This window comes from Podarcis bocagei (assembly GCF_964188305.1).
Source record: "Podarcis bocagei genome assembly, chromosome: 15".
Classification (NCBI taxonomy): domain Eukaryota; kingdom Metazoa; phylum Chordata; class Lepidosauria; order Squamata; family Lacertidae; genus Podarcis; species Podarcis bocagei.
In genome coordinates, this window is record NC_138141.1 from 22815846 (window position 1) to 22830466 (window position 14621).

Here is a 14621-nt window from a genome sequence, read left to right on the forward strand (position 1 = left end):
TACAGCAAACACATGTGGGCTGATGCATGAGCCCTGCCAGCTGCTTCAGCTTCTATCTTGCTCCTTGAAGAACCCTTGCTGCCTACTGGATAGGGTTTCCCAAACTTGGGTCTCAAGCTGTTTTTGGACTACAACTCCCATCATCTCTAGCTAGCAGGAGGATGGAAGTTGTAGTCCAAAAACAGCTCGAGACCCAAGCTTGGGAAACCTTGGGATAGGAGTTGAAGTGTGGCCTCATGTGCGCAATGAGCAAATGTGTGATTTATTTATTTTTAATAGTAAAAAGAGCAGGTATGGTGCCCCAATCCAGCATGTGACCCAAATCAGGGAGGGAGGAGGGTAAAGGGTTGAACTCTTTCCTATCAATGAGAGAATTTGGCTCTTGAGCTGAGATAGGTTCCCTACCCTCTGCCAGGCAGTGTAGGCTGGACCATCAGGACAAACGGGGTTCTGCCCCAGCAAGGTCAGGCTGTCCTCAGCCACCTGCCTCCACCTGCCTGCCTTCTTCCTTAATAACCAGCTCAGGTGTGGCACTGACCCCCAGCTGCTTCCACCTCAATTCACTTTGTGGAATTCAGCAGGGGGGAGGAGAGGGACAAAACTAGAATTACTTGACTCAGCCTGTCATGGGTTGTGTTGCCACCTGCTGTTGGGCTCCTTGCCTCATCCCCAACAATCTCAACGTTCTCCAGTCAGCACCGAGTACTGAGATCTCCTCCAGCCCCACATTTGACCCTCTCCAAACGCACCTGCTGAGATGTTTACCACAGCTGTGCAAGAGACAGGGATGAGCACAGAGTTATGAAAAGGCACAAGGGCACAATCTGGTGTAATTTAGGCAGGATGCTTTGATTCATGTCCCCCCCCCCTTCCAGTAGCATCTGTGTGCATTTAGGTTAATCCCATGAATGGTGGAGTGGCTGGTGGGATGGAATGAGGGGGTGGAATGAATGATGCTTATCGTGTGTGTGTGTGTGTGTGTGTGTGTGTGTGTGAGAGAGAGAGAGAGAGAGAGAGAGAGAGAGAGAGAGAGAGAGATTTTTTTCTTGAGATGTAGCTACAACAGAGAACTCAACAACTCCTTACAGTCTCTATACAGTGAAATCTGGCCATTCTGTCCACCACCAGTATGACCAACCTCAGAAATGGTACTTTAACCTGGAATCAGACTATCACAGCCATAGGCAAGAGCCACCTGGAGCCAGAACTGGGATCCCAAAGCCCTGCATGAGGCTAATCTACATGGCAAGTCATCAGAAGGCTCCTTTGGAGAAGGGATAGCAATTGTCATTCCGTCCTAATGTAGCTGGAATACAACTCCCATTATCCCTGGCCATTCATCATGCTGACTGGGGCTGATGTGCACATATGAGGGATTCTATGCCAACTACCTCTGCTTTGAAGCACCACCTAGGTCACTGGAGTGGACTCTGTGACCCTCCAGATGTTTTTGGACTCCAACTCCCATCAACTCCAACAAGCATCACCAATGGTCAGGGATGATGGGAGGTATAGACTATCAACATCTAGAGGTTCATGGGTTCCCCATTCCTGGCCTTGGATATGAAGAATTTCCAAATCCCTACTAGTTATGATGACTGTATGGACCTTCCATGTTCAGAGACAGCACTCCACTTGCTACCAGTTGCTTGGAAGCAATTTCAATTTCTTTTATGTCATGCTTATGAGCTTCCTAGAGTCAGCTAGGCCCCATCTGCACTGGAAATTTAGAGCAGTATAATACCACTTTAAACAGCCTACACACACACACACACACATCCTGGGAAGTTTAGTTTGTTAAGGATGCTGAAAGTTGTTAAGAGTTCCCTGTTCCCTTTCCAGACCTACAATTCCCAGAGTGATTTAATAATCAATCCCTTTTCTCAGGTCACTATTGGAATTGTCACTCTCGAAGGGGAACAGGTGTCTCCTAACAATTCTCAGCACCCTTAACAAAAGTGGTCAGGTCAAAGGTTTGCCTGTGATAACTACTCTAATGCAGGCAGCTTTAAGGACCATAAACCTCCTAGGCAAGCAGTTAACCTTTTTCTAATGCTTTCTCTCTCTTTTTTACAACAAGAGTCAGAGTAACAGCACCGGTCCTGTGAATTGCCCAGCCACCAAACCCGATGATTATTAAACAAAGCCTTGCTTCAATTTTGCACTATCCATTCATCGGAACAACTGTTCATATTTTTGGATGATTATTATGAAACCAAATCTAGTCAAGTGATGCTGAAAAGGATTGTCTAGATTTTTTCTTTCTTTGCTTACTGATTTGTGTGGGATTCTCCCCACCCCCACCACCTTTTCCTAATAAAAATGGGAAATCATCAAAGAAAATGAACATTGCTCAGTGATATTCAGGGCTCAACGGTTTGCCTGCGATGACGTCCAAAGGGCAAGCGCAGGAAGAGTTTCAGGAAATTTGCTTCCTTCTCTTGGAAGCACAGCACTGAGGAAGGTTAATCATCAGCTTGATCATTCATATATGGGTGGACTAAATGAAAGAACATTGGTGTCTGGGATTCTCTCTCACTTCCTCTCGTTCCAGTTAAGCCTGTTTACCGAGCCTGCTAGTGGGCCAACAGATGTTATGAACAAAGAATTGGCCACAGGGGTTGGCGGAATGGGATGGCCTCTATCTGGTTCTGAGAGTGCATCTGTAGAGCACATGAGATTGTCGCTGCTGTGTTCCAGTTGTTGGCCATTACAGGTGGGCAAGGCGCTGTTGTGCTCATTTCCACCTTGCAGGCTTCCCACAAGCTTCTGGTCAACCACTGTGAGAACAGGATGTTGGACTTGATGGGCATTTGGTCTGGTCCACCAGACTCCTCTCATGTTCTTATGGATTGGGCCTGTACTGGACATTGTGCTGAGGCAGATTTTTTAGAGAAGGCATTGGAAAACTTTGGTCCTCCAGATGTTGCCTAGCTTCAACTCTCATCATTCCTGGCCATTGGGCATGCTTGCTGGGGCTGATGGCAGGTGTAGCTCAGCAACATATTTTTTTTGGGGGGGCAAAGGTTCCCCACTCTTGCTTTGGAGCATGGGTAGTCAACATAGTGCCCTCCAGATAGTTTTGATTACAATTCCCATCAGCCCAAGCAAGCATGGCCAATAGTCAGGGATGGTGAGACTCATAGTCCACAACATCTAGAAGGCTACCTCTGGAGTATAGGACAGTAGTCTTATTGTCAGAACTCTACTCAGCCCTGAAGCTTACTGGGTGACCTTGGGCCTGCCACTGTCTCTCTGCTTAAATCGGGAGAGGGAGTAACATCTACCTTATCCTTGAGCTCCTTGGAGGAAAGGTGGGATATCAACATGATCAGTTGCATATTTTGAAAAGTGGTTTGTCCATTTGTCCATTTGTTTTCTATATCTTCAGCTAGCTCTCAAGATATTGTCACCAAACTCTGAACAAGGATTCCTGAGATGAGGGTCTACGTTGGTGTTTGGGTGCCATTTTGAAGCAAGATGGTGGACCAAAACATGACTTGGATATGACTGCATTCATTTTTTAGCATAGGTTCGACCATCTATGGAGATATTGTTGCCATACTTGGCATGAGGGTTCCAGAGGTGAGGGTGGCAGTCTTCATCAATGTTTGGATACCAGGCATGACTTAGGCATGTCTTTGCCTCTCTTTTTTTGTCAGAGGTTTGGCTGCCTCTCGAGATATCTCCCCAGAACTCAGCATGACGGTTTCCAAACAGATGGTGGTCATAGAATCATAGAGCTGGAAGGGACCCATGTGTCATCTAGAATGCCAGGAACCATTTTGAATCAAGGTGGCAGACTAAATTGTGACTTTGCCATGACTCCACCCAATTTCGGGAGTGGATTTAGAATTCACAATATTGTTTTATTTCTAGAAATTCCAGGGCAGCACCAGGCACTCCCAATCGGGAATCAATTAACTGGAAACTGCTTTGTGTGTTTTTCACAGGAAAGCAACATATTGAAGAAATAATCTATAGAGCTGGAGGATCAGCTGTACTGGCCCATTGCACAAGACCTTAGGGTCATGGTGGATAGCTCCATCCAGATGTCGACCCAGCATGCAGCAGCTGTGAAAAAGGCCAAATTCCATGCTAGGGATCATTTGGAAAGGAATTGAAAATGAAACTGCTGATAACATAATGCCATTATACAAATCTATGGTGCGATTGCATTTGAAATATTGTGTACAGTTCTAGTCGTTTCACCCCAAAATAGAGAGTGTAAAGTACTAGAACAATGAAGCTGAATGTTGGATGATTTAGGACAGATGACAGAAAAACAAAGAAGCTTCCTTTTTTTTAAAGCAATTTTATTGGTTTTTAAACAAATACAATAACCCATCAGTATGTAGTGAGAGCTGAAGAATTGATGCTTTTCTTCACCGAAAAATTTATGCTTTTGAATTATGGTGCTGGAGGAGACTCTTGAGAGTCCCATGGACTTCAAGAAGATCAAACCTCTCCATTCTTAAGGAAATCAGCCCTGAGTGCTCACTGGAAGGACAGATCCTGAAGCGGAGGCTCCAATACTTTGGCCACCTCATGAGAAGAGAAGACTCCCTGGAAAAGACCCTGATGTTGGGAAAGATGGAGGGCACAAGGAGAAGGGGACGACAGAGGACGAGATGGTTGGACAGTCTTCTCAAAGCTACCAGCATAAGTTTGACCAAACTGCGGGAGGCAGTGGAAGACAGGAGTGCCTGGCGTGCTCTGGTCCATGGGGTCACAAAGAGTTGGACACGACTAAACAACAACAACATCTAATGCTGCTTGTTTTATCCATTGTCTCTGGACACACACTTACACATTCAACCTTCAAACCTATTACTTATTGTAATCCCACCCCTGACAATATTGAGTGGTCGCTATAGGAAGGTCTTGATTTGGTCATTAACATAGTCAAAGAAAGAGGTCCATGTGCTTTAGAAGGTGTTTCTATTCATTATGCCTTTAATTGCCCTCCTGTGTCTGGTGAGATGCTCAGGCATGGCTGTATCCCAGATATTATTTTCCTATATATTCAAGGGTGTTTCAGTCTGGTTCTTCCATTGCTGAGCTATCGCTAATCAAGTGGAGATCAGTAACAAGCCTACTAGTTTGCTGTGGTGCAGGGTAGAGCCTAAGTCCATGTCCAAAGATTGCAGGTTAAAGGCAGGATTTGGAGAATGGAGTTGGCCTGTAATTGTGTATATAATAGAGAATACTCTGTTCCAAAAGTTTTTTTAAGTGCTTCCTAACACAGGGCATAGTTAAATGATGGAATTTGCTCCCACAGGACATAGTAATGGCCATTAGCTTGGGTGGCTTTTAAAAAGGAGTAGACAAATCCATGGAGGTTAAGGCTACTAGACATGATCACTATGTTCTGCCTCTGCTGTTGGTTATAGACCTTTAGGCACCAGGCAAAAATGTTCCTCTTTAACCAGGCCTTTAGTTGATTCGATTGACATCCTTTTAAAATGTGGAAGTTTTTTGGAGTGGGTATTGTTTTTTAAAAATGTCTTTTGTGGTTTTCTATTTTGATTTTATTCTGTGACCCGCCCTGAGACCTCCGGGTATAGGGTGGTATAATAATAATTAATCATCATCATCACCATCATTGGAGAGAATGTTATTGCATCTGGTTAGACACTGTGAGAATATGATGCTCAATTAGATGGGCCTTTGGTCTGATCCACATGGATCTTCTGAAGTTCTTATGACCCACTTTCTTATGTCCACCTTCCAACCCCACACAACTAAGTCTATTGTCACAGTTTGCCATGGTCAGGCTGACAGCCAGTTCCACTCATGCACAGCGATGCCTTCAAGCACCCGTAATATCAGCCGACTGAGTGCTTCAGCAGGGGCAGCTGATGGACATAGTTTAATTAGCAGGAGAGTAAATTACACTGGGCTCCAAGAGCCCCCGACTTCTTTCTCGACAGCCTGGGAAAATGGAGAGACTCGCATTTTCAATTTAAGGTTTAGTTAGATAATGCCTATTGGTGCCAATAGATTACAGAGTGGATATTAAATCCTACAGGATTTGCAAGAGGAGATGGCAGGCAGAATCCGTAAGCAGTCTGGAGAGGCCAAAGGCAGGCTAAGGAGCTAAACATCCCCTGGTATTTGTGTTTCACAGTTGAGACGGAGAGAAAGAACGGGTGATGCCCGTACATCATTGCTGCAGAGGTGACTCTGTATCAGAGGCGTTAAATCTGTTCACCTTGCGATACTTTCTGATTCTTGCAAAAATGTGGGGTGGGGAGGAAAGAGTATTTAACTAACAGGAAATCCTAATCAACACTTTGTCTTTCTTCAAGTACCACTTGTCCATCCTGCTACAAGATTAAGAAGATAGGGACATAAGGAGAGCCTGCTGGAGCAAATCAATGGCCCATCTAGTCTATAGTTTAATTTGGTGCTCCATGAAGAAGTACTTTTTTGTGGTCTGTCCAGAATTTTCCAAGACAGCTTCAGGACCGCAATACCTCAAGGACCTCCTTTTCCCATATGAACCTACCCAGACCCTGAGATCAACTTCTAAGGCCCTCCTGCATGTGCCTCCTCCTCAAGAGGTCCGGAGGGTGGGAACACGAGAAAGGGCCTTCTCTGCAGTGGATCCCCATCTATAAAATGCTCTCTCCAGGGAAGTTCACCTGGCACCTTCATTAAACACCTTTAGGCCTTTGGTTGATCTTATAGACATCCAATACCCTTTTAGAATGTGGCTTTTTTGGGGAGGTATTGGGTTACTGTTCTTCATTTGATTTTATATGTTGTGGTCTTGTTGTGAACTGCCTTGAGACCTTTGGGTATTGGGCAGTGTATAAGTTGAATAGGTAAAGGTAAAGGGACCCCTGACCATTAGGTCCAGTCGTGACCGACTCTGGGGTTGTGGCGCTCATCTCGCTTTATTGGCCGGGGGAGCCGGCGTACAACTTCCGGGTCATGTGGCCAGCATGACTAAGCCGCTTCTGGTGAACCAGAGCAGCGCACGAAAACACTGTTTACCTTCCCGCTGGAGCGGTTCCTATTTATCTACTTGCACTTTGACGTGCTTTCAAACTGCTAGGTTGGCAGGAGCAGGGACCTAGCAATGGGAGCTCACCCTGTCGCGGGGATTCGAACCACTGACCTTCTGATCAGCAAGTCCTAGGCTCTGTGGTTTAACCCACAACGCCACCCGCGTCCCTCTACCTTTGGGTATAGGGAGGTGTATAAGTTGAATAAATAATAATAATGTTATGAGAAAAGGAGAAAAATGTTTCACTGTTCACTTCCTCCTACATATTAATAGCAAAGCCTTTTCCAAGATCTTCATGTAGCCAAATAAGGCTCTATGAGGGGGTGTCCTTTAATTTGGTATAGAAGTCCAGCTGGTGCAGGATGTGTGGGGCTGACTGCTGATGGGGGCATCTCACCAACAACAGGTGACACCATTGTTAAAGCAGGTGCAGTGGCTGCCCATCTATTCCCAAACCAGGTTCAAGCTTCATGTATTGATTTGCAGTGCCCTGAACAACTTGGACCAAAGGAACTTCTGGGACCACCAGAACCCTTATATCCTAGCTGAATTATTGAGATCAATGAGAATCATTGCTGGTTCCCTGAGTTCTTTGACAACGACAAGAAACCAAGACCTTAGTGTCATCAACCCAGCCCTGTGGAACACCCTGCCACTAGAGATTCAGCAGACACTTTCTGTGCCAACTTTTAAATGCCTGCTGACAAACTTTCTATTCTGCCAGGCCTATGCAGGCCATTAAGAATACAGTGGTTAATTGATGTCTATTCTTAACTTTTTAAAATTTTTATATGGTCTTTGTTGTACACTTGTATGCTTTATTGCTGTAAACTGATTTGATACTGTCAGGGGTACAGGGACAGAGGCACAGGGGAGGCAGGAAATGGAGAGCGATGGAGAGGAATCCCAGGATAGCGAGGAAGAGGATAGCAATGACGCAGGGGATTCCATGAGTCTCTCCAGCGAATCAGAGGATTCCCAGAAGGGGGCGCCTGTGGTAAGGGCAAGGGGAGCCCCAGGGGGAAAGTGTCAGGAGCGGGGGGCCAGCAGGGGACCCCAAAGCGGCAGCTGGGAATCAGGGCCAGCCTCCCCACCAGAGCGCAGCGAGGGAGGGGGAGGTTCCAGTGTGTCAGAGGGAGCAGCTCCGGCGACAGAGAAAGGGGAGGGATCAGAGCAAGCCGTTCTCCCGGAAGGGGAGGAGGGCAGTGAGGGGAGTAGCATAACTGTCAAGAGGAAGGTCAGAGGTTGGGCGCGAGCGCCAAGTTCAAATGAGGAGGCGCGCGGGAGAACAGGGAGCCCAGAGGAGGAGGAGCCAGGTCCCAAAGCCCGCAGGAGGGGGGAGGAGCAGTCTGGAGACTCCGCTTCAGGAGAGAGCAGGAAGGGAGGAACCCCGGCGGGCAGAAAGACCCTGCGGAAAAGGAAAGAGAGAAAAAGGTGGAGCAGCGTTAGCTTATTAAACTGGTGTAGGGGAGGGACCGATTCAGAGGGGACTTCTAATGTCTAAGGAAGAGACGCAGGGCTGCGCGCCTCGGTTGTGGAACCAATAATGAACTGCAATAAACATCCTTGTATATAAGAAGGACTTGGCATTGGTCTTTTGTGAGCTGAGACCTGAGGCAGCCCTGACAGATACATTTTTATGACATTGTGGTATGTAAATATATATTTTTTTATAAATCAATAAATATGCACAAACAGCTCCCTTGAACAGATAAACTGTTCTGCAGAACATGCTGAAGGTGTTCTTTTCTTTTTCTTAATGAAAAAGGAAACTCCTTTGCACATGATCTGCATGATGGGGAGACATGTGAGTGACATGGGCATTCGTCTACCCTCAAACTGATCATTCAGGGTTCCTGGAGCCAGGAATGCCCACTATATAAAGTATACATGATAGGCTTCTCCATCTCACACATCCATGCAATGTGGCCTGGGAGAGCTGCACTAGAGCAAAGCCAGGGGACTCTTGTGAGTCTTACGTTATGGCAGATTTGCTAATATATTATGCTTCAGAAGCCAATGCAATGGACCGGCTATTGTACAGCAATCAGGAAGGAGCAATGTCCCTATTTTTATCTATAACATGTTGGCTGGAATCTGTGTGTGGTTTCCCCACCACATTACTAAGTAACGAGAGGCAAAACCCACACAGCTGAAATTACTGGTGTGGTGGGAGAGGTGTATTTCCCCAGGGACTGATTTGCTCTCTGAACATCATTAAGCCTATGATGCTAGGAGGCAGGAGGACACTGAGGGCAGCTGCACCAACCTAGAAAAGAAGGGAAACCCCTGCTAGTAAATGAAGAGGGATTGTGTAGGGTGCGTGCTTGCTCTGGGGTGGGGAGGGGAATAGCAGCTTTGAATTTTGCTTCCTAGTAGGACCCCATTGGGGGGAAGGGGTATCCTGGGTGCTTAGCAAGTAGGGATGAGCAAATCTCTCCATTCTTAGTTGGCTCGGTTTCTTATTTTTCCAGTCTTCAGTTCTCCACATTTCTCAGTTTGTGATTTTTTAAAAAACACACACACAAACACCCTTGAAAATTCATCAGTGATTTCATGCGAATTTCTCACCATAAGCACAGTTTTGTAAACTAGTTTTGCCAGATCCAATGCATTTTTATATGCCATTTTCCCACCATTATATACATTTTTCTACACACCTCCCCTAATCACCTATTTACAGACATTATTTGTTGGGAAACAAAATTCAGATAAGTGTGAGTTTTGAAGGATAGCCTTGCTTTGGGTCACATATTGATTTGGAAAGGAGGAATTCAGTGTATTCACATCAACATCTTAAATAAACTGAATTTATCTTACCCCTCTTACTGGCAATGAAAAAAGGGTTTTTTGTTTTTTTTAAAAGGGTACAAAAAGAAAATATGGATTCTTTTCGAATAAGGAGAGTTCAACAAGTCATTCTATTCTATTCTATTCTATTCTATTCTATTCTATTCTATTCTATTCTGTTCTGTTCTGTTCTAATTATTTTTATTAAAGTTTTTGTCTTACAAAACAAACAGATAAACAGGGAGAGGTACATCTACTTTAATGCGAATCTGATGCTACACCAAATTAAGATACAGCAAACATTCCTGAACCAGAAGCCATTTTTTAAAAAAGCAGGGGAGAAATGCTTTCTGTATCAGTTTTCTGTTTGCTAGCGCTTCATCCCTTTCATAGACACCCGGTCCATTCCCCTCCCCCTCCAAACAAGAACGTTTCTGATATCTCTCAGTCTGCTTTTTTGGAATTAATGGGGAAAGACAGCCATCTCCCCCTCTCTCCAGCAGAAACGATGTTTGCTTGCCTCCCTGGGGTGTCAGCGCTTGCAAATTAATATTTGCGAATCATTTTGAGACACTCTGCTAGCATCTGTTTGGCGAGGGGCAGAAGAATATCAATTATTGTCCAAAAACGTATGTTGAATAATGGGCTGGCCTGTTTGTCTATGCCTAAGGACCATCTGGGGGGCCACACAGATGACGGATGAGGAGCTGCAAGATTACTAGGTTTAATTTATAAGCAGGGGGGGGATCCCATATAAATTAATTACTGCCAGTATCTGGGCATGTATTATATTTTTCAACCTCTTTTCTGAAAGGTTAGAATAAATATTAACCTCCTGCACCCTGTTCCTTCTGTTTATAGATATTAAGGTTAATGGAGAGCTCTTTAGAATGAATCCTGCTAGCAGATGGAGATGGAACGTAAATGAGTTTGTTCTCAGAAATGCTTCATATTTCTCGATCTTTTGCATTCAGGGGTGACGATGCCTGAAATTTTGGGGATGGATCTTATGTTTGAGCTGAATGTTTAATACCTCACCAATTAAGAGCTCTAAGTTCGTGTTTGATTTGATTTTCAGGATGCTAGGAAAATTCGTAACGGGGAGCTGGAATAAAATCATAGAATCATAGAATCATAGAGTTGGAAGAGACCACAAGGGCCATCGAGTCCAACCCCCTGCCAAGCAGGAAACACCATCAGAGCACTCCTGACATATGGTTGTCAAGCCTCTGCTTAAAGACCTCCAAAGAAGGAGACTCCACCACACTCCTTGGCAGCAAATTCCACTGCCGAACAGCTCTTACTGTCAGGAAGTTCTTCCTAATGTTTAGGTGGAATCTTCTTTCCTGTAGTTTGGATCCATTGCTCCGTGTCCGCTTCTCTGGAGCAGCAGAAAACAACCTTTCTCCCTCCTCTATGTGACATCCTTTTATATATTTGAACATGGCTATCATATCACCCCTTCACCTCCTCTTCTCCAGCCTAAACATGCCCAGCTCCCTTAGCCGTTCCTCATAAGGCATCGTTTCCAGGCCTTTGACCATTTTGGTTGCCCTCCTCTGGACACGTTCCAGTTTGTCAGTGTCCTTCTTGAACTGTGGTGCCCAGAACTGGACACAGTACTCCAGGTGAGGTCTGACCAGAGCAGAATACAGTGGCACTATAATAAAATACTTGAGCCACATTCGAACCATACATTTAAAGTGCTATGATAGTGCGTTAAACAGTTGTGGCTTCTCCTCAAAAAATTCTGTAGCAAAGGTGAGGGGAGAGAGAGTCTGTGATGGCCAGCAGGTAATGGCTTTTCCCAGTTATCTTGTTCCACCCTCCAGCTCTAGGAACCTTCATAAGGGAGCTACAGTGGTACCTCGGGTTAAGAACTTAATTTGTTCTGGAGGTCCGTTCTTAACCTGAAACTGTTCTTAACCTGAGGTACCACTTTAGCTAATGGGGCCTCCTGCTGCTGCCACACAATTTCTGTTCTTATCCTGAAGCAAAGTTCTTAACCTGAGGTATTATTTCTGGGTTAGCGGAGTCTGTAACCTGAAGTGTCTGTAACCTGAAGTGTCTGTAACCCGAGGTACCACTGTATTTCCAAAGGGTGTTTAGCTTATTTTTTTAGCTGTTGCTTTTTTAACAGAGTTTTATAGATTGTTTCCAAGATGATTTGTTAATCATTCTATATGATTTATGCTGCATTTGTGATGTTCTATTACATTCTATTGTGTTATTGTTCTTTATTGTTTGTCAGCCACTTTGGGATCCATTTGAATGAAAAGCAGAAGGGACAAATAATCAATCAATCCAATCCATCCCGTGAGCCAGAGGTAAATGCCTGGAGTTGTAATGCATCGAATTCCTGTATTCCTGAAACCTGAATTCCACCTTGCCATAAGCAAAGACCTGATTCTGGATTGGATCGGTGTATCCTCTCCCACCTCCAGCTTCCCATAAGCCAGGGCAACTATATTCTCACCAAACTTCCTTGACTATCCAAGCAGATGTGTTGGCAGGTGGGGCCGCCGAAACCTCCCCCCCCCCCATAGCTAAGACAGACCAACAGCAGCACAGACCGAACGGCACAGATGAATTGCAGTGGAACAATGACCCCTGCTGGGCACATCTGTGTGTGCACCCTAGTTCCTGCTGCTTTTATGGATTAGGCTGGGTAACTCATGAAGAAGAAGAAGAGGAAGAGTTTGGATTTGATTTCCCGCTTTATCACTACCCAAAGGAGTCTCAAAGCAGCTAACATTCTCCTTTCCCTTCCTCCCCCTCAACAAACACTCTGTGAGGTGAGTGGGGCTGAGAGACTTCAGAGAAGTGTGACTAGCCCAAGGTCACCCAGCAGCTGCATGTGGAGGAGCGGGGAATCGAACCTGGTTCACTAGATTACAAGTCTACCGCTCTTAACCACTACACCACACTGAAGGCCAGTGTTGGAGGTAGGCATTGTTGGACACCTGCCAAGGCCCACATTTCTGCAGGGCTCTGATGATGTGCTGTCACTGCCTATTTGCCTGCCGTCCCTGAGCTCTCAAGCAATAACAAGATATGAGGAGAGGTGGCAGCATCCTTCCCAGGCAGCATCCTTCGCATGCGTCCTCTGCTCAGTTGGACGGAGGGAAGGGGTAACTGGGGACTTCAGGACACCACACCCAAGACCCACTGAAACCTGACACCAGCAATGGTTGCACGAACTGACTACCGTGGGATGGTACAGTGGTACAAGTACAGTGGTACCTCGGAAGTCGGACGGAATCCATTCCAGAAGTCCGTTCGACTTCCAAAATGTTCAGAAGCCAAGGCTCCTGCAGCCAATCAGAAGCCACGGAAGCCCCGTCGGATGTTTGGGTTCCAAAGAACGTTCTCAAACTGGAACACTCACTTCCAGGTTTGCGGCATTCGGGAGCCAAGGTACGACTGTATTCAGCGACTGACTTGACACAATTAGGAACTGAGCTTGGATACTGTGAGTTCCTTCCTCCTTCCATTCCCTCCTTTGGAAAATACTTTCCTTTCCCAACCAAGTTCAATTGAATTTTGGAATTAGGAAATGTTATCTTATTCTCAATGACCAATTACGTCCCCACCCCACCCCACCCCACCCCCATCCTCCCATTCATAAACCCTTGAGCCTTGCCCTCTGCTCTTGACCCAAAATTTACTTGGTAGTGGTGGGGCAACAGCTAGAGTGATCAGGAGACATTTCTGTGGGACGCCTAGTCTTCCCAGGTGTATGTAATACTGAAATGACAGGGTGCCAGGGACTAGAGACCTGAGAATAGTTTTCCAGGACAACCAAGTACTCAGTAGGGATTTCACTTACCCTGGGAAATAAATGTCCCAGGGCTCCTTGTGACTGTGCTGAACTTGCTGATGGCGTCCCAGGTGTACGAGGCATTGGGATATGCAATTCCCAGGGTGCCTGTTATCCCTACAGAACTCTCTGGTGACCCAGAAAATGTTGATTCCCAGGGCATCTTCCTGACCTGCATGCACTCGTGTGTTTAATTTCATATTCTGAGTTTCAGAAATGATTTCCAGAGTAATGGTGCATGGTTTTTCTTGCAGCTGAGAATTTCCAGGCAGAAACACCCCCATTCCAACCCAAATCAATCCAAACTTTGGCAAAACTGTTACAAATATATGCTCAGCAATCTTTTGAGCCTTCAGAGAATATCTTGGGGTTATCTGGCATTAGAAGTCTCACGGGACAAATTTTTTTTGAAGCAAACCCTTTTGAAGGAAATACGTTTCCCAGTTCACTCCACCCCTCCAGCCTCAGAATGCTGAATTCTGAACATGGCAACAGACACACACAACTGTCTTGCCAGGAGCCGAAGTGGCCTAGGAGCCCACTAGGGTCCAGATTTTCCTAAGGCATCCATCACAAGGGAAGAGCTACAGCCAGCAGCAGACTGAACATAAGAAGAACCTGGCTGCTGGATCAGGCCAATGGCCCATTGAGTCCAGCATCCTGTTCTCACAGTAGCCAACCAGATGCCTGTGGAAAACTGGCAAGCAGAACCTGAGAACAAGAGCACCTACGCCTCTTGTGGCTTCCAGCAACTGGCATTCAGAAACTTGGCTGCCTCTGACTGTGCAAGCAGATGATATCCATCATGGCCAGCAGCCATTGACAGCCTTCTCCTCAGGAGTAGGGCTTGTGTGCCAGACCAGGCTAAACTCTGCATTTCCTTTGTTACTTCCTCCCTGGAAACTGAAATACGTCAGCAGCTGCTGCCTGAAACACCCTTTGCTTGCATCTCTGAGAGCTGGAAGCAAAGCATTGGCAGCCATTTTAGGAATAGGA

General features: G+C 45.8%; 2 long non-coding RNA genes across 2 annotated transcripts in view; one reads left to right on the forward strand and one right to left on the reverse strand.

The window, feature by feature from the left end:
- LOC308574725 overlaps nucleotides 1-14621 on the forward strand; it is a 325877-nt gene that overhangs the window by 307888 nt on the left and 3368 nt on the right. The window lies entirely within an intron of this gene.
- LOC308574726 lies at nucleotides 6447-9927 on the reverse strand. Its single transcript, XR_014002576.1, has 2 exons — nucleotides 8649-9927; nucleotides 6447-7857 (listed from the first exon to the last, which is right to left on the reverse strand). It is a non-coding gene; the product is annotated as an uncharacterized lncRNA (long non-coding RNA).